The sequence below is a fragment of the Narcine bancroftii genome, chromosome 7 (genome assembly GCF_036971445.1).
Source record: "Narcine bancroftii isolate sNarBan1 chromosome 7, sNarBan1.hap1, whole genome shotgun sequence".
Classification (NCBI taxonomy): domain Eukaryota; kingdom Metazoa; phylum Chordata; class Chondrichthyes; order Torpediniformes; family Narcinidae; genus Narcine; species Narcine bancroftii.
Window position 1 is genome coordinate 77088481 of NC_091475.1, and position 25366 is coordinate 77113846.

Sequence of the window (25366 nt, forward strand, 5' to 3'; positions counted from 1 at the left end):
CACAGGACTCCTTTCAGAGAGCAAAGGTGAACTTCTTCAGGGTAGGCATCCCTTGAAGAGTTTTCACAGAGTTATTGTAGTAATCAGTTAAACAGGTTAGGACTTTATTCCCTGGAGCCCAGAAGAATGAGAGATTTGATAGAGGTTTATAAAATAATGAAGAATATACATGGAGTAAATGCAAACAGTAATTTTCCACTGAGGTTGGGTGAGTTGAGAATAAGAGGACGTGGGTGTGATAGTACAGATCTATCACCAATGTACATAGTGTATATAGTTACTGTATCTAGACTGTGCTTGCAGCGATTGGCTGAGAGCTAAGCCACACCTATTGTCTGGGCCTTAAAGGGTTGTGTCCCTAGCCAGGTCGGATCATTCCAAACTGGTTGGCTACCTGTGAAGAGCTCCGGTCTTTTGCTAATAAAAGCCTTGGTTTGGATCAACAAGTCTTTGGTTCTTTCGACGAGCTCTACAATTTTATTAGCAAAAGACCGGAGCTCTTCACAGGTGCACAGTATTTCACCATCTTCGGGTACCCCAATTCCATCCACAGTGATAGGGGGTCCTCATTCATGAGTGCAGAGCTGCAACAGTACCTTCTGGAGTGTGGTATTGCTTCAAGCAGGACCACGAGCTATAACCCACGCGGTAATGGCCAGGTCGAGAGGGAAAATGCCACCATATGGAGAGCGGTTACACTGGCTCTCCGGTCTAAAGGTCTCCCCACCTCTCACTGGCAGGAGGTTCTCACTAGTGCCTTACACTCCATCCGCTCCCTCCTATGTACTGCAACAAATGCCACCCCCCACGAAAGGATGTTCCTTTTCCCGAGGAAATCCGAATCGGGAACCACTGTACCGGCATGGCTCACCGTCCCCGTCCTTTTGCAACGCCACGTCCGGCACTCAAAGAACGACCCCTTGGTCGACCGAGTGACTCTACTCCACGCGAACCCACATTACGCCTACGTGGAGTTCCCAGACGGGCGGGAGGACACTGTTTCGGTGCGGGACCTAGCTCAGGACGCGGTGGACCCAGCAAACCCCCCAACTCCTTATTCTCCAGGCCCCGTGCCGCAACAGAAGGACCAACAGTACCCCAATGACCCGGGCCACCCTGCCGACAACACGACTGGGGAATTAAGCGACGGAGCAGTCGCACCCGACGAGCCTGCTGGCGACACCACTCCAGCGACCCCAATCCCGGCACCACGGCGGTCACGCCGGATGGTCAGACCCCCTGACCGCTACAGTCCTTGACCTACCCCTTCCTTTCATTCTCTCCCTCGTTTTTTTTTCCCCAGGGTCAATTCTCCAAGAAGGGGTGAATGTGATAGTACAGATCTATCACCAATGTACATAGTGTATATAGTTACTGTATCTAGACTGTGCTTACAGCGATTGGCTGAGAGCTAAGCCACACCTATTGTCTGGGCCTTAAAGGGTTGTGTCCCTAGCCAGGTCAGATCATTCCGGACTGGTCGGCCACCTGTGAAGAGCTCCGGTCTTTTGCTAATAAAAGCCTTGGTTTGGATCAACAAGTCTTTGGTTCTTTCGACGAGCTCTACAGTGGGTTAAGGCTGAAAGGTGAAATGTTAAAGGAAACCATTAGAGCAAACTTCTTCAAGGAAAGTGAAGTGAAAGTGTGGAACGAGCGACCTGCTGAAGTAGTGAATACAGGCTCAATTTTGCATTTAAGAAAAATTTGGATAGGTACATGGATGGGAAAGGTATGAAGGGCTCTGGTTCAAATGCAGGTCAATGGGATAAAAGGCAGAATAATAATTCTTCATGGACTAGAAGGGTCTGTTTGTGTGCTGTAGTGTTCCCTGACACCATGATGCCAATCTAAAATAATCCCATTTGCCTGAACATGGTGTACATCTCTCCGTTGCCTGTTCATGTATCTGTCAAATGCCTCTTAAAGGCTGCCTCTCCCATCTCTCCTGGCAACTTGTTCTCAGCATCTATTATTCTCTTTGTGCTTTAAAAAAGGGACCTACTACACAAATCTCGCTTAAACTTATCCTCTTGCTTTTTAATGTTTGCCCTTTAATATTTAACATTTCCACTGGGATAAACAGATACTATTCACCCTCTCCATACCACTCCGAATTCTATGCAGCCCCTCAGCCACTGATGCTCCAGAGAAAATGATCCAAGTTTGTCCAACCTCTCCTTACTCACTAATCCAGTCATCATCCTGACGAAATACTTCTGCACCTTCTCAAATGTCTCCACATCAGAACCAGAACTCCATGGGAAAGTTGACCTTGAAATGGCAGATGAACTTTAACTTGTATTTTGGGAAGTTTAACCAAGTCCGAATATCCACATTGAATGGCTGCTTCCTGAGGTGTTGTAGAACGGAGACCTTGGGATAAAATACAATATTTGATGGCATATAAGACCCATGGGCAAATAAGAATCCCTCTTCCCCCCTTCCACCCCCCAACAATTTCAGCAAGAATTTTTAAGAATTTAAAAATTTTAGTATCTTACATACCCAGACAGCAGCAATAGAAATTAGCCTCGACAATGTTGCATTTAAAATATTTTTAGTATTAATTACCAAACATCTAACACCTTATCTAACCAACCCTCAACTGTGCGTGTGTGGAATACCCCAAGCCACTACAGCTTGGGCACAATTCTTGAAAGGCAGTTCAAAGTTCAGTCTCAGAAAATCCAACGTTGACAAGCAGATTTTAAATCAATGTGACACGCAGATGTATGCAATTTCGGATCATGCTGTCCTCAGTCTGTTTGTCAGCTCACAGTCAAACTCCAAAACTTGCAGCTTGATTTTGTTCACTTAAAGTGATAGTCTCGTTCAACTGAAAATGAACTGGGGGTACGTAATAATTGTATGTTTTAGTGTATTTATGGGTAAGCAGGTCTTGCAAGGAGCTGCTAGGACAAACAGGTATGTGTTCCTTCTGTCTTCGGAAAAGTGGCTGCAGCAGCTGTGGCGCCTGGGTGGAGGGTAATTAGTGTTAGGGGAGGCGGCGGTGCTGGGGGGTTCAAATGGCACCCTGGGACCAGGGGGGATCCCTCCCTCCATGATTTTTGGGCCCTGGTGACAATACCAGGAGGTCAGTGAGGGATACCTCCATCCCTGATACAGGGACCAGGCAGTAATACCGAGCAGACAGCAGGGGATCCCTCTCTCCCTGATACAGGGGCTAGTCGGTAATACCATCCACTCCAAAATGTCATCTTCGCATACAAGACCAGGGGGCTTTTTTTGTGAAAACTGTGGGGGGGGGGGGTCCTTTTCTGCTATCAAATAGAGTACATAATCCCCTGAAATTGTCTACACACATGTTGACAAGATCATGAAGAAGGATTATGGCACATTGGCTGGGGCATTGGGTTCTAGAGTTAAGGCATCATATTACAGCTCTAGAAAGTTTAGCTTTAAGTTTGTTTATTGTCACGTTATACCTAGTACAGTGGGAATGGATCTTCAGCAAATGGTCTAACAGCTCAAAGCTAATGTGCAGACAGCTTTGTAAAAGACATAGATTACAAATCCTGGCACTGCAATGGAAAAAAAAATGAATTAGTACCAAACAAGGTCAGTAAATATCACTTTTGTGGGGCTCATTCAGGGGCTGTTTTTAAACTTGATGCGCGAGTTCACATCCTTGAGCCTTCTTCCCAATGGGTTGGAGGGTGAAGAGAATGTGTCCCTAGGGTGTGATGCGTCCTTCAGTATATTGGCTGCTTTTCCTGGTGGACAGTAGAAGATAATGGAGGGAAGAAAGGTCTGCATTATGATTTGAGCTGCAATCACAACCTTCTGCAGCTTCATCCTATCCTGAGCAGAGCAACTTTCATACCACGTGATGTATATCAGATGGGATATTTTTGATGGTGCCCCGTGGAAGTGTTGTGGGATGAGGGCCACATTCCCAATTTCCTTGGTCTTTAAGAAAGTAAAGGCGTTGGTATATTTTTGACTTCCATGTTAATGTGCTTGATCCAGGTCAGGTTTTTGGAGATGTTTACTCTGAAGAACATGTATCTGTCTGCTCTTTCCATTTCAGCACCATTGATATGGATGAGGATGTGGTCTCTGTCTGCTTTCCTGATGTCAGTGATTAGGCCCAGGACTATTGTGTGCAGTTCTGGTCATCGCCCTGTATGGAAGATATCATTGAAACCTGGGAGGGTGCAGAAAAGATTCATCAGGACCATTTGAGTTAGAAGGTGAGGCTGAGACCATTTTGTCTGCAGTATTGGAGGCTGAGGGGTGACGTAGAGGTTTACAAAAGCATGAAGGGTATGTACAAGATGGATTGTCATAGTCTTTTCACCAGGGCAGAGGAGTCTTAAACTTAAAGAGCACTATTTTAAGGTCAGAGGGAAAGAATTGAAGAGGACCTGAGGGTCATGTTTTCCACACACAGGATACTGGATGAATGGAACGAGCTTCCAGAGGAAGTGGTGGAGGCAGGTACATTAAATGACATTGAGACAGATATGGATTGGAAATGCTGAGTGAGATATGGGCCAAATAATGAAAATGGGACTAGCTCAGGAAGGCAAATTGGTCAGTATGGATGTATATGGCAGAATGATCTGTTTCCATGCCATATAACTATGCCTTCATACTCCAAACAGCTTTTATTCTCTATGCCCCAACTGATGAAGGCAAGTCTGCTATGTTCCTCTGTGGTGTAATTTTCTTTTTTTTTAAATTTTTTATTTTTCACACCATAAATCACATTAGCCATGATATACACTATTTCTTTTTCACACATATACAGTGACTTTTTCTCGCCCCCCCCTTTCCTCCCAAACCACCCCCCCACCCCCCCCTCTCATCCATTTTAGGTATACAATCTAGGTTGCATTAAGCCAGTCAGATAATGTTGTCATTCAACAAAATTACACCAGAAATTCTACTGAGTCCATTCTTTTCTTTCCTTCTCCTTCCATCAACTTAGGTAATGTTTGTCCCCGGTAGGTTTTCGCTATTGTATTTAATGTAAGGCTCCTATACTTGTTCGAATATTTCAATATTATTTCTTAACCTATATGTTATTTTTTCTAATGGAATACATTTATTCATTTAAATTTAGTAGTTTCTTCCTTTTAATTTGGTTATGTATTCCATTAATATTTAAAGACATATAGTTCAGCGTAGCCCTTTTATATTTTGTTTATCTTCTCTTTCCGTTTTTCCATCATTACCTTTCCTCCTTTTCCATTTCTGTTTTCTTATTTTCAACTCTTTATAAGACAACATTCCTACAACATCCAACATTTTCCTTATTCTCCTATTTCTATCTTATTTATCCCCAATCTCCCCTTCACCTCCTGAGTTGTCCTTTATCCCTTGTCGGACAACCACATCTCCCCTCTCCATTTGGATTTGCGAATCCACTCGCAAGCGTCAACTGATTTTGCAGTGACCGCTATTTCCCCCCACCCCGCCTCCCCCAGAAAAGATTTCACTTTTCATATGTCACAAAGGTCACTCTTTTAATTCCCTCCTTATTCTCTCTATTCCATTACCTTCCCTTATTAATTCTTGTCTATACTATCTATATTTTCCTCTAAGTACAGATACATTCATGTATGGTCATTGTCTCTATTCACTCTTATACCTCTTTACCCGCATACATATCAATCGTGATCATTTTTACTCTCATTACCCGTCTTCCTCCCTCAGTCTATTTTTGTAATTGTTCTGCAAATTTTCGTGCTTCTTCTGGATCCGAGAATAGTCTGTTTTGTTGTCCTGGAATAAATATTTTCAATACCGCTGGATGCTTTAGTATAAATTTATACCCTTTCTTCCATAAAATCGTCTTTGCTGTATTGAACTCTTTTCTCTTCTTTAGGAGTTCAAAACTTATATCTGGATAAATGAAGATTTTTTGCCCTTTATACTCCAGTGGTTTGTTGCCCTCTCTTACTTTTTCCATTGTCTTCTCCAGTACCTTTTCTCTTGTAGTATATCTTAGGAATTTTACTACAATAGATCTTGGTTTTTGTTGTGGTTGTGGTTTAGAGGCCAATGCTCTATGTGCCCTTTCTATTTCCATTTCTTGCTGTAGTTCTGGACATCCTAGGGTCTTAGGGATCCACTATTTTATAAACTCCCTCATATTCTTGCCTTCTTCATCTTCCTTAAGGCCCACTATCTTTATGTTATTTCTTCTGTTATGGTTTTCCATTGTATCTATTTTTTGAGCTAGTAGTTCTTGTGTCTCTTTAGTTTTTTTATTAGATTTCTCCAATTTCTTTTTTAAGTCTTCTACCTCCATTTCTGCTGCTACTGCCCACTCTTCCATCTTGTCCATTTTCTTTCCCATTTCTGTTAAGGTCATCTCCATTTTATTTATTTTCTCTTCTGTGTTGTTTATTCTTTTTCTTAAATCCTTAAATTCCTGTGTTTGCCATTCTTTAAGTGACTCCATGTATCCTTTAATAAGAACAAGTATATCCTTTACCTTGTCTTTCTTTTCTTCTTCTATTTCACTGTACTCTTCCTCTTCCTCTTCTTCTTCCTCTGGGTTGACCATCTGTTGTTTCTTTGGTGCCCTTTCCTCCTCTTCTTTCTTGTTTCTATTGTCTTCTGTGGTCTCTTCTTGCTGCAGGTGTTCTGCAGCTGTCGTTGCCGGCTGTAGAGATCGACTCCCCAGCTGGTCCCCCCTCCCGTCGGTGTGTTTTTTTCCATTCGCATCGCGCATGCGCGAAGTATCGCGCATGCGCGTTTGCGCACTTTTACTCGGCTCTGCGAGCCATTTTTGTAGTCCATTATTTACCGACCTGAGGGAACGGGTTTCTCTCTCCGCAGTGGGCCTCTTCGGACAGGTAAGGCCTTCACCTTTTTCCTCCTTTGTCTTCTCTTCCTCTCTTCTTACCGTTGCTTTCGATTTTTCTTTTTTTGTCGCCATCTTCTTTCCACCTTTATACTCACTTTTCTGTAACTTTTATTTCTGTGCCTTTGTGTTTTCCTTGGTTTTTCCCAACTTTTCTGGAGAGGGCTGGAGTTCACCGTCCGGCCACTACTCCATCATGTGACTCCTTCCTGTGGTGTAATTTTCAAGGAGCGGTGGACATCAATGCCGTTCAGGCTCCTACCATTTATTTTCCTCTTGCATTTAACCTCCCAAAATGCATTACTTCACACTTGTCTGAAACTCCTTCAGCCATTCCTCTGTCCAAAATCAACTGATCTGCATCTTGCTGTGACCTTTGACAATCTTTCTCACTATCCACATCAATTGTCATGTTTCCTGTATGCTGACGCTAATCTTGCTACTAGTTTACTTTAAATACTCATCTCAGGATAGCAGTTCCTTTGTGTCAGTCCATGAAAATAATTACAATTTTGGAGAGAGAAGACTGAATGAGTCAATTTAAGCTTTAGACATGGTCACTAGTGAAACAGACTCACATTCTTGAACTTCTGTTTTTTTGGTTGGTTTTTGCTCTTTCTTTGGAATGCAGATCTTTGCCACACGGGATCTTACCTGTGGGATCACAATAAAGTAAACGTGTTTTAGAAGTGCTCAAAATTACAGCTATCATCAAGGCTGATTGTGTGGCTCAGTCTCCAGAGGAGCTGATTAGCTGCAAGCATTTGGTTGCCCACTGTGTAGATTTGGCATCTACTGAAAAGTATAAATTATTCATCAAAAATTGATGTTTTCAGATCAGAAGATTCACAATATTTCAGGGTTAGTAAGAGTGGATTGCTGCTGGGTCCATGTTCAAATTGATTATCATCTGATTGTATTCGTACAACTGGATGAAACCATGTTCTTCGGACCTCAGTGAAAAAAACATGCCAACATAGATGCAGACATTACACACACAGAGACAAACAATTCATATGCATTTATGCATGTGTGTGCGCACACACACAGGTTACCCAGCATTGCCTGGGAAATGAAACACTGTTGTTGGCTCCAAAAGATGTCATCTGAAATGCTGTGTTGAAGGTTCTGATCATCTTTAGGAGACGTTTGGACTCTGGTGTGGTGGTGAGCAGCAGCATTTTCAATGGCTGCGGAGGCTTGTTGACTTGAGGCAGTCTAAGTTTTTCATTGGAACAGTATATCAATGGCATTTCACCCTTCCACAGTTTTGGCGTGCCTCTGTTATTGAGCCAATTACAACTGCTTTAATGGAAGAATTCTCAATGTCAACTGAGTAATTGAATGCAGCATTTAGTAGGTTAGCTGTAGTAAATGGTGCTGCCCTTTGGCTGGTGGCTTTTGTTCTTATTATTTGGAAGTCTTGCTTGTTTTTTCTCAGCAGACTCTTGTCGTCTGCTCATGGAATGCCTGGCGGTATCACCAAGGAGGTGGGCTTGGCGCTGTTCCTCAGTTTCCTACTACTTGTTCTTTGTCTGGAGGCCTGAGCACTGTGGACCTAGTGTTGCTTTGGCCACTTGTTTTAATTCTGAATGTACATTGATGCACAGCACTGGAACTAATTGAAGTATCTCTGGTGCAAGTTCAATTTTTTAAACTTTTGAACTTCATGTGGTCATGGCATTCAACAGCAAATGTTACCACAATTATAGTAAATGGTAATGCAAGTCAGTGCTAGTAAATACTTGTAGTGCAAACTGGTCAAAAAACACTTTTGAACTTCAATATGGTCATGACATTCAGCATCAAATGTTTCCACTACTGAACCTCTTTGGACATTTCTCGAGAGCTCCATATTGATTTGCACAGAGAACAGACAGACATGCACAAGTAGACACAAAATCACAAGATATTGGAGCAGAAGGTGGTCCCTTGGCCCATCGAGTCTGCTCCGCCATTCTGTCATGAGCTGATCCATCCACCCACTCAGTTTCACTCATCAGCTTTCTCTCCATAAACCTTGATGCCTTGATTAATCAAATATCTTCAAAGTCCTAGCTTTCACAGATGCCTGTGGCAACAAGCTCCACGGACTCATGACCCAATGACTAAAGAAATGTTTCTGCATCTCTGTTTTAAATTGACACCATTTTATCCTGAAATTATGCCCTCTTGTCATAAAATCCCCTACCATTGGAAACCTCCTTGCCACATCTACTCTGTCCAGGCTTTTCAGCATTCGAAATGCCTCTATGAGGTCATCTCTCATCCTCTGTTCTCCACAAGTACAGTCCAAGATCTGATAATCATTTTTCGATAACTAACCCTTTCATTCCTTTTTTTATTGTTTGTATCATGACAGGAAAAAATGAATAAAACATTAATCAAATATCCATTATCCAATAATACAAAAAAAGCACTTATATATATTTTCTCCCCATCCCCCTCCCACTCAAAAGTAAGAAAAGAAATACCTACCATTTAATATACAATAATATTAGCATCGACAATCATTAATTGTTATTAAAAATTACTAATTAAGAGGAGTGGATAAGATAGAAGAGGTGGACGGAAAATTATCCATAAAATCCATTTATGGTTTCCAAACACTATAAAAAAAAATTTCCACCTCGATTCCTTAAACTCTACGTAATTTTTCCCAAGGTATACAATTTCGCATCTCATTCTACTATCTACTTAATAACACTTCACCATCATCTTTCCATGATATCGCTAAACATTTATTTGCAGTTGCTATTGCAGTCACTTAAAAAATGTCTTGGTATTTGTCCAATTTCAATTTTATATCCTTTTCATAAATATCTCCAAGTGAAAATAGTCTTGGATTCTTTGGTGTCTTTATCTGCATAATTTGCCCTAATAATAAACTCAGTTCATTCCAAAACTTTTCCACTTTTTCACAAGACCACATTGAATGCAAAAAGGTCCCTATTTCCTTTGCACGTTGAAAACACTTATTTGAATAATTAGGGTTAAGTCCATTAACTTGTGTGGAGTATAATGCAATTGATGAAGAAAATTATATTGAACCATTTGATATCTAACATTTACTGTATTTCTAACACTTTCAATACATAATTTTGACCAAATCTCCTCCTGAATTTGTATATTTAAATCTTTCTCCTGTGGCGGCTCATCACAAGGCAGGCAAACTGGCCCCGCTTGTAAGCCACGTGGCAGGGCAGCCAGCCAAAATGGCGCCATCAGGGTTTCCCTTCCTTCCAGCTCGGGGCTCAGAAACCCGTGCTTGGGGACTACGTGACGCGCGGATGACATCAGCGCCCTCCAGCGTGGTTCTCAACCAGGTCCGGGCTGGGAATATAAGTGCACCCCAGCAGCTTGCAATAAACTAGTCTGCTCACTGAGTTCAACCCATCTGGTTGCGTGTGTTATTGCAGGAGCAGTGTAGCCGCCGCTACAATTGGTGACCCCGATTGGTTCAAACATCTTTGAACTCATCATGAGCAAGCTTGGGATCAGTGCTATAGTGGTAAAACTGCCTGAATTCTGGGTTCAGGAGCCGGAAACCTGGTTTGTCCACACAGAGGCCCAGTTTTACCTCCTCCAGATTTCGTCCGACTCGACCAAATTCTACCATGGGGTCACTGCCCTGTACCAGGCCACCTCCAGACGTGTGCTGCACCTTGTTCAGCACCCACCCACCGAGGACAAGTATGAGACCATCATGCGAGTGCTTACTGGGTCCCTCGGACTATCCAGACATCAGGGTGCCGCTCAGGTTCTGCACCTCGACGCCCTGGGGGACAGGTCCATTATGGAACTGATGGACGAGATGCTCGCGCTCATGGGTGAACACACCAACTGCCCACTTTTTGAGCACATCTTCCTCGAACATATACCCGGGGACATCTGGCTGCTGCTGGTTCAGGAGAGCTTCACTGACCCAAGCAAGGTCACCCAGAAGGCCCAAGGGCTATGGCTTGCACGATTCTCGGAAGGCTCAGTGGTCCAGCAGGTCATGAGGCACTGGCACGGGCATGCCAAGCCTGCTCCTAGCACTGCGGTAGAGCACCTGGCCCCTGCAGGGGCCCCCAAGAGCATAACCAAGGCCACAGTATCCGCTTCAGGCCTCTGCTCCTATCACCAGCGCTGGGGTGCCAAGGCTCGGAAGTGTCATCAACGCTGCTCGTTCCAGGGAAACTACCAGGCTGGCCGCTGTTGATGGCTGCGGCGGATGGCCAAGGACATACTTCTCTACCTGTGGGACTTAGTCAGCTGCCGGCGGTTCCTCATTGACACTGGAGCCCAAATCAGCATCATACCGGCCATGGCCATCGAATCCAGGAACCGACCTCGTGGACCTCCCTCCATGTGGCCAATGCAATGGCAATCCAGACGTATGAAGACAAGACAGTCCACTTCCAGATCAGCCAACAGAATTTCGCGTGGAGGTTCACAGTCTCATCCATCCCAGCTGCCATCCTGGGTGCAGACTTCCTCCTCGCACATGGGCTTTTGGTGGATATTCGAGGTAGGTGCCTGGTGGACGCCTGTACCTTCCAGACCATTTGCCTCAATGCCTCCCACTTGGAGCAACTGCAGGTGGCCACAATCAGCATGCCCAGAGATGAGTTCCAGCAGATCCTGGATGAGTTCCCGACATTCCTCAAGCCACAGTTCTCCACTGCCTCACCGCGCCATGGGGTGTTCCACCACATCCCCACCCAGGGCCCGCCGGTTCACGCCAAGGCACGCCGGCTCCCACCTGACAAGCTCCAGGTAGCCAAGGAGGAGTTTTCGCACCTGTTGGAGCTGGGGATCATTCGGCGGTCTGACAGCTCCACGTGGCCTCAAAAGCCTCCGGTGGCTGGCATCCCTGTGGAGGCTATCAACAGCTCAATGAAGAACCATTCCTGACCGTTACCCCATTCCCCCCCATCCAGGACCTTCCAGCAATCTGCACAGCACGAGGGCCTTCTCCAAGGTTGACCTGGTGCGTGGATATCACCAGATCCCGGTACACCCTGAGGACATACCCAAGACAGCCATCATCACCCCCTTTGGCCTGTTCGAATTCCTACACATGCTGTTCGGGCTCAAGAACGCCACTCAGACCTTCCAGCGCCTCATGGACTCTGTGGGCAGGGACTTGGATCTCATCTTTATTTATTTGGACAACATCCTTGTCGCCAGCAAGGACTGGGCACAACATAAGGCCCACCTACGTGCCCTTTTCTCCCGCTGGCTGACTTTTGCTTTACCATCATCCCGGCCAAGTGCCAGTTCGGGAAAGAGTCCATGCAGTTCCTGGGCCATAACATCACGGCCGAAGGAGCCATGCCCGCCGTTGAGAAGGTTGCCGCCATCAGGGAGTTCCCACGCCCGAACAGCCTCAAGGGGCTGCAGGAGTTCGTGGCTATGGTCAACTTTTACAACTGCTTCATCCCGGGAGCTGCGCACATCATGCAGCCGCTGTTCGCCCTCATCGCAGCCAAGCACAAGATGCTTGCATAGAACCCAGAAGTCTGCACTGCATTCGAGGCCACCAAGGACGCCCTCGCGAAGGCCGCCATGCTCGCCCACCCACACACTGACTTGCATATGGCACCCTCTGTCGATGTCTCTGCCACAGCCATCGGTGCCGTCCTGGAGCAGCAGGTGAATGGGCATTGGAAGCCGCTGGCATTCTTAATTGCCTATTCCACCCACCGGAATGCAAGTATAGTGCTTTTGACCGTGAGTTACTGGGCATGTACCTGGCGGTGCGGCATTTCCGCTATTTTTTTGGAGGGGAGGACTTTTACCATCTTCACCGACCACAAACACCTCACCCAGGCACTTGCGATGGCAAAGGATCCCTGGTCGCCCCACCAGCAGCGTCACCTCTCCTTCATGTCAGAGTTTACCACCGACTCTCGGCACAAGGCGGGGAAGGACAATGTGGTTGCCGATGCACTCTCGCAACTGACCATCTGTGTGCTGATGCCCGGCCTCTACTTTGACCAGCTTGCCTGGGACCAGGAAGCTGATGAGGAGACGAGGGCCTTTAAGACCGCCATCACCGGCCTATGGTTCCGACTCCGAGCGGCGAAGGCACCATCCTGTGCGATATCTCCTTGGGCACCCTGCGGACAGTGGTTCCGTAGCAGTGGTGCAGGAGGTCTTCTGTCACATCCACAACCTTTCACATCCGTCCATCAGGTCTACGGTCCGGATGGTGGCAGGACGGTTCGTATGGCTTGGGCTGCGGAAGCAGATCGTTGGCTTGGCAAGAACATGCACCCATTGCCATACGTCCAAGATGCACAGGCACACTAGGGCGCCCGTACAGGAGTTCGTGCACATCCAGGAACGGTTCAGCCACATTCATGTGGACATCATCTGGCCCTTACCTGTTTCCTGGGGCAACAGTTACCTGTTTACGATGGTGGACTGCACCACTCACTGGCCCGAAGCAATGCCAGATGCCTCCACCGACTCCTGCTCCTGAGCCCTGTTGCATGGTTGGGTCACCCGGTTCGGCATCCCGGCTCACTCCACCAGCAATTGAGTGCCCAGTTCACATCTGCACTCTGGGCACAGCTCGCCAGCAGGTTGGGGATACAGCTACACCACCCCACGGCCTACCACCTGCAGGCCAATGGACTGGTCGAACGTTTGCACCGCCACCTTAAGTCGGCACTCATGGCCCACCTCACCGGTCCCGAATGAATGGACGAACTGCCTTGGGTGCTCTTGGGCATCTGCTCCACTCCCAAGAAAGATCTGCAGGCGTAATCAGCTGAGCTGGTCTACGGTGCGCCGCTGACATTACCTGGTGAGTTCGTCAATGCACCTCACAATCCCCAACGGTCACCACATGAACTACTTCCTCACCTCAGGGCACGCTTGGACTCCTTCGAACCCCCACCGCCACCCAGGCATGGCACCTGCCCGACTCACGTTCCTGGCGAGCTGTTTTCTGTGGAGTTCATTTTCGTTTGGTGGGGCACAACTGCGGCACCTCTGCAGCGATCGTACAAGGGGCCGTACAGGGTTATACAGCATTCTGGCTCAACGTTCACGCTGGACTTGGGAGGCAGATATGAGCTGTTTACCATGGACAGGCTGAAGCCAGTGCACTTCGATCCCACCGAGCCCTTGGTTGTTGCCCAGCACAAGAAGTGAGGCCACCCGGCAAAAAAGGACATTGGCGCCAGTTCTGGGGGGGCTGTGTGGCGGCTCACCACAAGGCAGCGAACCAGCCCCACTTGTAAGCCACGTGGTGGAGCAGCCGGCCAAGATGGCGCAGTCGGGGGTTTCCCTTCCTTCCAGCTCAGGGCTCAGAAACCTGTGCTTGGGGACCATATGACACCTGGATGATGTCAACACCCGGATGATGTCAGCACCCCCCAGTGCGGTTCTCAGCCAGGTCTGGGCTAGTAGTATAAGTGCAGCCCAGCAGCCTGCAATAAACTAGTCTGCTCACTGAGCTCAACCCGTCTGGTTGCTTGTGTTATTGCAGGTGCAGTATAGCCGCCACTACATTCCCATCTAATTTTTGATTTATATAAATCTTTTTTATTTACAGTCTCTTGTAATTTTATATACATATTAGTAATAAATTTCTTAACAACAAATGTATATCTTCAGAAAATACTTCCATTCGTGTATTAACTGTAATGAATTCTGACCTCATACTATTTTTCATTTGAGCTAACTCTTGCAATATCGGCTGAGTAACGGTACTTAACAGGTTAACTTGTAGTTCAGAAAGACCCAACCCTGTTTTCTTTAACATAGTGTCAGAACCAGATGACTGCAACTCCTGCTGCAGCTCAACAGCAGGCATTTTAACAGTTTTACTGCGTGTTTGAACTCCCAATGACGACACCCCGACTTCCTCAGGGGGTTGATGCTGGTCTCCCCTCACAACTCGCTGTTGTTTCAAGAACTCACGGATAAGATCAAGCTCTTCAGATTGAAGTACTGTCTGAGTGGTTTCAAACAATGGATTCATTTTTCTGCGAGCTCCCTCTGCCGTTGGCAAACTGCCAGAATCAGGATCCACTTCTTGGAAGCAAGCACTTTCCTCCTGAGAACGAATAATTGCAGAGATATCCTTCTCCTGGTGAGCAGTAATCATTTTTTTTTCAGCTGCAGTTTTTCCAGGCCCTAAATCTTGAACACTCCGAAAATGTAGTTTCTTCTGTACTTGAGGTTTAATCTTTTTGCCATTAGTAGCCATAACAACTCCTTAATACTTTAAACTAAGTTTTTAGAAAGTTTAAACTTAAAAACAAAAAGTTAAAGACGGGTTCTTAAAAGTCTGGCCAGAGAGTTCGAGATTACACGTCTGGGCTCAGTCTGCTTTTTTGAAATGTAAACAGCAAGTGGCCTCTAATACAGAAAAAGTGATGGAGGCGGAAAAATCCGTTAAAGAATTACGAGAACGTGAAGAGGAGTTAGAGAGAAAAATAGATTATTTGGAAAATCAAAGTAGAAGGAACAATGTGAAGATTGTTGGTTTGCCGGAAGGTATGGAAGAACAAGATCCTCTTCGTTTTTTTACTGAATGGATTCCACAAATATTGGGACAAAAATTTTTCTCTGGAGGCTTGGTATTGGAAAGAGCTCATAGAGCCTTAAGAAGAAGCCCTCCACCTGATCAATCACCGAGACCCGTGATAATTCGATGCTTGAATTATTTGGACAGAGAAACGATACTTTGTCTAGCAGTGCAAAATGCGAGACAATGACAAGCTCCGTTAATGATTCAGAATAGTAGGTTTTTTTTATTCCGATTTGAGTCAAGAGGTTATTCAGCGTCAGCGTCGATTTAATCCAGTTAAAGAAGTTCTGTGGCGTAAAGGCTATAAGTCTACTTTTCGTTATCCAGCAGTGTTGAAGGTGTTTTGTGGAGACTTTCAAACTCGGTTTTTTGAGAATGAGCGTGAAGCAATGATTTTTGCTGAATAACCTTTGAAAGGTTTGGGATTAGATAAATTTCAACTTGCTTTTGTATATTTAGCTTTATCTGTAACAAAAAATGTATTGTTAGTACGTGGAAAGATACGAATATGATTGATGTTAATAGATGGCTTAATGAGATGAAATATTGTTTAATAATGGAAAAAATCACATGTATGTTTTGCATGATAACTATAGTTTTTTATTAATAAGTGGTTGTTATATTCAGAATATTTATATTTTGATTTACATTGATTAGATCTTAATATGTATGCTTAATTTTAATTTTTCTTTATGGCTCTCCTTAGGCTGAAAAGGGGGGGGGGTTATTTTTTTTCTCGCTTTTTTCTTTTTATATATATATATATATATATATATATATCGTTCATGTTTAGTTTATTGTTATATATGTTACTTATCTGTATTTTGAATGAATAAATAAAGTTTAAAAAACAACAAATGTATCTGTTATATCTTCAAATTGACTTTGTTTAAGGAATCTCAAGTCTGCTCTTGGTCTCTTTTTCAAATTAATTTTTAATTGATAATATGCAAAAATTGTATTATTAATTTAATTGATCAAAAGTTGAGAAAAAAGATCCTAAGAAACAATCTTTTATCCTCTGTAAACCTTCACTAAACCAATTATCAAATAAAGAATTATTCAAAGTCAAAGAAAGAAGTTGATTTTGTTTTAACAACATTTTTGGTCATTGATCAATATTAATTCCTCTCTCAATATGAATTCTATTCCATATGTTTAAAATATATTTCAATACGGAAAAATATTTAGTTCCTTTAAACAACTCACTATTGCATTTATACAAAATTAACTCCAAAATAGTTTAACCAATTTGATTCATTTCTATTTGAGCCCAAGCTGGTTTTTCATCTCATTGATAATAGGAGGACAAAAACCTCAATTAAGCTGCTTTAAAATAAATTCTTAAAATTTGGTAGTCACCCTGATCAAATTTCCACATTTAATTTTTCTAAACCAATTCTTGTCATCTTACCTTTCCAAAGAAATTCATATATTATTTTATTCAAATTTAGAAAGAAAAATTCTGGTACTTGAATGGACAATGATTCAAACAAATATTGTCTTCTTGGAAAAATATTAATTTTAATACAATTCACTCATTCTATTAATGTTATTGGTGGTAAATTTTTCCAACTTTTCAAATCCTCTTCCAATTTTTTTAACCATGGCAAATAATTTAGCTTAAACACTCATTTTAATTCCTAAGTATTTAATTGCTTCATTTTGCCATTTAAATTTTCTTAATCATTTACATTGAGAGTTATCCATATCTGCCATAGGCATTACTTCACTTTTATCAACATTCACTTTATAACCTGATACTAACCCATACTCTTTTAATCTCTTGTTCAACTTATTTAAAGATATTTCTGGTCTCATTAAATATACTATAACATCATCAGCAAATAGACTAATTTTATGTACTTTATTACCTACTTCAAATCCTTTAATTTCATTATCAATTCTAATTAATTCTGCCAATGGTTCAATTGCTAATGCAAACAAAAAGGGTGATAATAGACAACCTTGTCTAGAAGACCTTTCAATCAAAAAGGGTTGTGGGATTTGTTTATTCATTATCACTTTTGCTTTTGGTTGATCATACAATGCCTTTATCCAGTTTATAAAAGTATTTGGAATCTCAGAAGTATTAAGTGTCTCATATAACAAATCCCATTCCAATCGATAAAATGTTTTCTCTGCATCTAATACTACTGTGGGAATCTTCCTATTTTGTGCTATATTTATCAAAGTTGAAAATGTAACTATGTTATCTGCTGTTTTTCTATTTTTAATAAAACCAGTTTGATCTAAATTTATTAATTTTTGCAAATATTCAACTAACCTTTTAGCTAACAATTTTGATACAATTTTATCATCTGTATTCAATAATATAGGTCTATATAAAGAAGGATGTAAACAATTTTTTTTAGAATTATAGTTATTAATGATATTTTAAAAGATTCTGGTAAATAATGAACCTCTTTCATTTGACCTAATACCTCCATCAATACAGGTATTAATAGCTCTTTAAATTCTTTATAAAATTCTGGTGGGTAACTGTCTTCACCTGGCACCTTATTATTCTGTAGACATTAGAGTCTCATAAACTTTTTCTAAAAAATTCTTGGGCAGTCTTATCTTTTCATCCTCCTTTAACACCGATAATTTAACTTGTCTCAAATAATCTCTTATTTTATTGTCATCTTTCATAGATTCTGAACGATAAAGTTTAGCATGTCTTTTAAAATTATCATTTATTTCCTGTATTTTGTGTTATCTGTCCTGATAATTTCTTTGTAGCAATTATTGTTATAGAAATCTGTTCCATTTTTAATTGTCATACTAAAGTTTTATGGGCCCTTTCCCCCAACTCATAATAGTTTTGTTGTGTTTTCATTATATCTCTCTCTAATCTATCAGTCTGCACAGCACTGTCTTGATTTCTTCAACTCTAACAATTTTCTCTTCTCCTCATCTTTATGTACTTGAATTTGTTTCTCCAATTTCATTATTTCTTTATCTAATTGAGTTATTTCTTTCATATCTTCTTTATTTTTGAAGTATAACTTGTTATTTGACCTCTCAAATATGCCTTCATTGAATCCCATAATATAAATGTATTTGCAACTGAATCCTTATCTAGAAAAAAATTTAATCTGTTGACTCATAAAAATCGCAAAATTTCCTTTTCATCAACAAAATAGTATTTAACAATGTTTGGCCTGGAAGTCAGCCTGAAGAAAACTGAGGTCCTCCATCAGCCAGCTCCCCACCATGACTACCAGCCCCCCCCCACATCTCCATCGGGCACACAAAACTCAAAACGGTCAACCAGTTTACCTATCTCGGCTGCACCATTTCATCGGATGCAAGGATCGACAAAGAGATAGACAACAGACTCACCAAGGCAAATAGCGCCTTTGGAAGACTACACAAAAGAGTCTGAGGTTTTTCAGTTGGTTGTTTTTCCACAAAGATTAGCGTATACAGAGCCGTTGTCATACCCACACTTCTGTTTGGCTCTGAATCATGGGTCCTCTACTGGCATCACCTACGGCTCCTAGAACGCTTCCACCAGTGTTGTCTCTGCTCCATCCTCAACATTCATTGGAGCGACTTCACCTCCAACATCGAAGTACTCGAGATGGCAGAGGCCGACAGCATCGAATCCACGCTGCTGAAGATCCAACTGCGCTGGGTAGGACCATCACCTTCCCAAGATCGTGTTATATGGCGAGCTCTCCACTGGCCACCATGACAGAGGTGCACCAAAGAAGAGGTACAAGGACTGCCTAAAGAAATCTCTTGGTGCCTGCCACATTGACCACCGCCAGTGGGCTGATAACGCCTCAAACCGTGCATCTTGGCGCCTCACAGTTCGGCGGGCAGCAACCTCCTTTGAAGAAGACCGCAGAGCCCACCTCACTGACAAAAGGCAAAGGAGGAAAAACCCAACACCCAACCCCAACCAACCAATTTTCCCCTGCAACCGCTGCAACCGTGTCTGCCTGTCCCGCATTGGACTTGTCAGCCACAAACGAACCTGCAGCTGACGTGGACATTTACCCCCTCCATAAATCTTCGTCCACGAAGCCAAGCCAAAGAAGATGAAATAGATAAAATCCACGCTTGATCTTCCACTTCTTTGTACTCAGATTATTTTGAAATTGTGCAGAAATTAAAAACCTATCTGCAAATATCTTTTAAATTGAAAAGAATAATCTCTTTAATTTGGGTAGATTTTTCTCCATATCTTTCATCAAATCTGTTACCATTCTTACTACCTGAATTTTCACCATTCAATCTCCTGATCTATCTCATTTAGGGTCTAAAGCAAAATTAAAATCCACTCCCAATATAACTTTTCCCTTGACATTTGATGAATTCATAAAGACATCTTGCATAAATTTGCCATCATTTACATTTGGTGCATTAACATTCCTTAAGGGCCATTGTTCCAAATAAATCTGACAATTAACCATAACGTATCTCCTGCTACATCTATGTTAATATCCAATATTTTAAATGATAATTTTAAAATTAATATTGTTATACCTCTCGCCTTTGAATTAAGAGATGATGCTATTACTGTTCCTACCCAATCTCTTTTTAATTTTACATGTTCCTTTTCCATCAAATGTGTTTCCTGTTTTAAAAAAAAAATTGTCTATTTTAATTTTTTCAAATAAACTAATAATTTTTTTCCGCTTTATTTGATTCTGGATCCGCTGTTAATGTTAATAATAAAATTTATCAGCCATCTAAACTTTCAGAAAATCCAATAATTGCCAAACTTTCCATCTCCACTCCTCCCACATCCAAAATACGGACTAAATATTTCATAATACAATTATTAAATTTATGTGTATTAAAGAGAAAAAAAGAAAAGAAACAAAGAAAAGAACAGAAACCCTACCCCCCCCCCCCCACGACGTACGTTATTAACAGTGCATCTTTAAACCCCTGATTTATAGGAGTTGTGATCAAAAACCACACCCACCCACTAGATTCTGCGGAGGCCAGGCTCCCCTGAAATTTTACTATCTCTTGTGCCTCAAATCTACTTAAACTTACAATGATCAATTCATTTTTTTACACAGATCTATCAGGTAAAAACTGTCCTCTCTAACATTCTCTCTCCTCCTAAACGTACACCATTTCATTATACATCCCCAACTGCAGTCTTTTCACTTCCACTCTCTCTTCAAATATCTCCCAGTTTTCGTCTCATTTTCTCAGGCAATGAATCTGCAAACATTTTCGCTTCATTGGGTTCTATTAAAAAAAAATCTATTTTTACCCTCAGGAACAAAAACTTTTAACACTGCTGGGCACTTAAAGCAAAAGTGTTTCCCCAGCACATTTTTAACAGCATTAAATTATTATTTTTTTCAACAAATCAAAACTTATATCAGGGTAAAAGAAAATCTTATTATTAGAAATCAATGGCAATTGTCTATCCTTTGCTTTCTTCACAGCCAGCTCCAAGATCTTTTCTCTTACTTCATATCGAAGCAACTTGACCAGAATCGGACATGGCTTCTGATCCAGCTGTGGCTTAGGTGAGCTCATTCAATTTCAATATCTCCTTGAAATTCAGTTACCCCCAAAGTTTGCGGAATCCAACGTTGTAAGAATCTCTTCATATCTTGCCCTTCGTCGCCTTCCTTAAGTCCAACAATCTTTATATTATTTCTTCTACTTAAAATTTTCTAACATATCAATTTTTTGAGTTGATTGTTCTTTAGTTGTGGCCACCTCAGCTTGAATCTTCTTCATTTGCTCTTTAACATGCTGAATTTCAAATTCATTACTTTTAATTTTTGCTTCCATCGCTTCAAATTTTTGTTCCATTTCTGAGAGCGTTCTCTCCATCTTATTTTCAATTATACCCTCATGACACTTCTTAACTTCCATTGTTAACTGCAACAAAGTTTGGTGGAAAGAATCCATATACTTCATTTCAGTTGTGGATATGTACGACTCCTTTATTTTCTCCTGTCTTTGTCGTCTTCGTCGTCTACCACTACTATTACTACCACTACTAAAAAAAAATTGCCTCCATTTTTTTTGTGCGGCGGCTCTGCACATGCGCCCGGTCCAGAATTGCCAATCCCCTGGTGGACTCATCAACAAGATGCTCCTAAAAGCCATCCCATAGGCATTCCACAACCTCTGTCTCCTGAGGTCTGATACCACCCCGACTTCCCCAATCTACTGTCATGTTCATATCCCTCATAATGCAATAATTCTGCCATGCCTTATCTATTTCCCGTAGCATTTTGTAATCAACATCCCTGCTGCGGTCTGGCGGCCTGTATATAACTGTCCTTTTACCTTGTTGGTTCCAGCTATGATGGGGTTAACAAGGTAGAAAATTTTAGGAATTTGGGCCGATTCTCCAATGTGTCTTGAGGAATGAAAGATAACATGGGACAACAATTTTTTTTTCCCCCAAAAGGTTTATTCCTGAAAAAAAAAGGGAATTATGAGAGACATCTTCAAGCTGAACAGAAAGATCACGTGTCACGTAGGAAGTTGGAGAATCATTAAATTAAGTTTTATTGAATTTAACGTGTTTAATCATGTAACGATGCTGACTCATTGCATTAGTTCAACTGACTTAAAAACGTTTCGCTGCTGACTTTTGTTTGTACTCAGCATCTGATGCCTCTCATGTCAGTGTCCAACAACAGTCGGCCAGCATTGATGGATTCCACGGTGGCAATGTCCTGGTGAAACCTTTCACCGTGTTTGTTACTGACTGCACCAAGATCAGCAGGGAAGAAGTCCAAGTGCGAATGCAGAAAATGAACTTTTAATGACATGTTACAGTCCACGGTTTAGTATGCTTGAAGCAGACTTAAAATATGACACGATATCACAAAGTGATAGGAAATGTTAAGATTTTCATGATCAGCACCTCACAATCCATAAATACACTCAAAAGTGTTATGGAAGCAAAATCTTCATTGTCCATTGTTATCTGACTGCAGGACACCTAGAGTCAAGGCCTTCACTTCTGAATAACGGGTCATGCATTTAGGATAGATATGGGGAGTCATTTCTCTCAAAAGTCATGGCAATCTCCATTCATCAATTGAATGATTTCACGTAATTATGTTCCTGTATATTTCCTACTCCTGTGTGTCTGCCATCCAGGCAGAATCACTGGGCTGAGGAAGCAATGCAATGTTCTGAGATAGAAAGAGATGGCTTCCAGTGCCTTAGCTCTTCCACGGCCTCACTCATTCAAACCCTGGTTTTCATTGGATGACAAACCACTTTTCTGGGTCCTCAGCCTCTTAAAATTTGTTTGAATCTCTTTATCAGCATCGTATTTTTTTTCTGAGGCAAATGGTTAACACCCTCTTATTGACTACCACCAAATGGGAACCTAGCTTTAAAAAAAAAACACACCTTGATCCAGAGAGTAATTAATAAGAGACACTAGGGCCTGTAGATGGTGGAATCAGGTGCAAACAGCAATATGCTGGAAGAACTCAATGGGAACAACAGCATCTGTGCCTTTGACAAGGCCCTGCATGAAAGGCTGGTCAGGAAAGTCAGATCTCAAGGGATCCAGGGTGAGCTGGCCAATTGGATACAGAATTTGCTTGACGATAGGAGATAGAGAACTGTAGTGGAGGGTTGTTACCCAGATTGGAGGTCTGTAATCAGAGGTGTGATACAGGGTTCAACGCTGGGACCATGAATGTTTGCTATCTTTATTGCTTAGATCTGGCTTGGATGACAATGCAAGTGGCATGGCTGGTAGGTTTGCAAATAACACCAAAATTGGTGGTATGGTGGACAGTGTGAGAGGTTTTCTGTGATTATAACAGGATTAGATGAACTGGGAAAATAGGCCAAGGAATGGCAAATGGAATTTAACTCAGAAAAGTGTTAGGTGTTGCTTTTTGGTAGGTTAAACAAAGGCAGGTCTTGCCTACTGAATGATAGGACTCTGGGGAGTGTGGTAGAACAAAGTGACTTGAGGGTACAGGAACATTGTTCCATGAAAGTAGCAACCCAGGTAAACAGGATGGTGAAGAACATGGTTGGAACGCTTGCTTCATTGGTCAACTCACTGAGCAAGGAACAGGGATGTTATGTTCTGGACATTGATGAGTGCAATTTGGTCACCCAGCTGTAGGAAATCTAATGTTAAGACGGAAAAAGGGTGTGGAAAGCATTCATTGTCACCAGGATTCATAGGGCTTAAATTACTGATAGGCTGAGACATTTTGCCCTGGAATGTAGGAGACTAAAGGGGGACCTTGTGCAAATTTAGAACATTGAGAGATGCAGATAAAGTAAACGGTCATAACCTCGTCCCCCAGAGTTGGTGAATCTAATACTAGAGGGTATAGATTTACGAGAGGGGAAAGATTTAAAAGGGTCCTGAGAAGCAGATTTTCACAGAGGGTGGTGGATATGTAGAATGAGCTGTTAGAGGAAATTGTAGAAGCATGAACATTTGGCATTTTGACAGGAACACAAATAGGACAAATTTAGGCAGCTCTGGGCCAAATGCCGGCAAATGGGGCTAACTTGGTCAGCAGGAACAAAACTTGGTCAGGAGTAATAAGTAGGACTGAAGGGCCTTTTTTTTCTGTGCTGCAGAACTCTAACTCCATGACTCCATTAGTCACTAAGATGCCCCTGGGGCTTGGGATGAAGAAAGATCCAGGATTGAGAATTAATATTCACTCACCTCTTTTCCCCCACCCTACCCCCCACCCCCACCCTCGGCCATCTTCAAGCTGCTAGAGAATCTTGTTCAGCACATTCAGAGATGCTTCCTTTATTTAAGGAGAAATCATGAAATGTGGTTCTGAAAGTTTAAAGCAGAATGGGAAAAATGGGAAAAGGCTGAATGAGTGAGAGGGTGGATAAGAGACTTGTGTGGTGGTTAGTTCATGCCATCTTGACAGGATGCCACAGTACTTGCTGACATCCTGCAACACAAGCTTGAGCATTAATCCCGTTTCATAATTCCCACCTTTGGTCTCCTGCAGCTCCAACAACTTCTCACCTGCAATAAAGTCACAGAATCACCTGGTTACAGCAGGTAACACATATGCCTGATTGTCGCAGAACTAACCAGCAGAAGTGTCCGATTTCTAGCAGAACAAACTCCTGGAATTATCTGATTTTCTTTGGCTTGGCTTCGCGGACGAAGATTTATGGAGGGGTAATGTCCACGTCAGCTGCAGGCTCGTTTGTGGCTGACAAGTCCGATGCGGGACAGGCAGACACGGTTGCAGCGGTTGCAAGGGAAAATTGGTTGGTTGGGGTTGGGTTTTTCCTCCTTTGTCTTTTGTCAGTGAGGTGGGCTCTGTGGTCTTCTTCAAAGGAGGTTTCTGCCCGCCGAACTGTGAGGCGCCAAGATGCACGGTTTGAGGCGATATCAGCCCACTGTGGTGGTCAAAACCAAACAACATAGCCATCTACAAATGCAATTCAAAAGAATTGCAGATGCTGAAAATCCAAAATAAAAAGAGAAACCTCTGGAAAGGCACAATCTGAGCAAAAAGGTACGGTTTCAGGCCAATTTCCTTTTTCAGAAACTGGGGGAAAAGAGAAAATGAGTAAGTTTTCAGTTCAAGCCAGGGTTGCTGTTTCTTTTTACAACTGCTGCATTTTCCGTTTCTGAGACCATTGACTGATCAATAACATAGTCCGATTGCTACAAAAATTACTGCACAGATCAACAAATAGAATAATATGACTACAGCAGAGCCATTTAATAATATGATATCAGCAGAACTGACCAACAAAATCAGCCAGATAGCTCCATTAACAAATAGAAACCTCAATGTTCCAGATGGACAAATAAAATCAACTGATTCTATAGAAGAAAGAATCAATGAGCCTCCCAAGATGCTGATAATGGCAATGGTCGGAGTGCTGAATGTCACGGGTAAGTAGCTAAGTTCTCTCTTGTTGGAAATGCTCATTGCCTGGTACTTCGGTAGTTCAAATATCTCTTGCAACCTATTTGCCTGCAGCTGAATATTATGTAGGTCATGCTGCACAGAGAGGCG

At 42.4% G+C, this 25366-nt stretch overlaps 1 long non-coding RNA gene across 1 annotated transcript in view; it reads left to right on the plus strand.

Moving 5' to 3' along the window:
• LOC138739030 (uncharacterized) overlaps positions 1 to 24180 on the plus strand; it is a 48152-nt gene extending 23972 nt beyond the window's left edge. Inside the window, exons 3-4 of the long non-coding RNA XR_011341964.1 lie at positions 20795 to 20878; positions 21778 to 24180. This is a non-coding gene — a long non-coding RNA (uncharacterized lncRNA). The remainder of the gene's footprint in view (positions 1 to 20794; positions 20879 to 21777) is intronic.
• The last annotated feature ends 1186 nt before the right edge of the window (positions 24181 to 25366 follow it).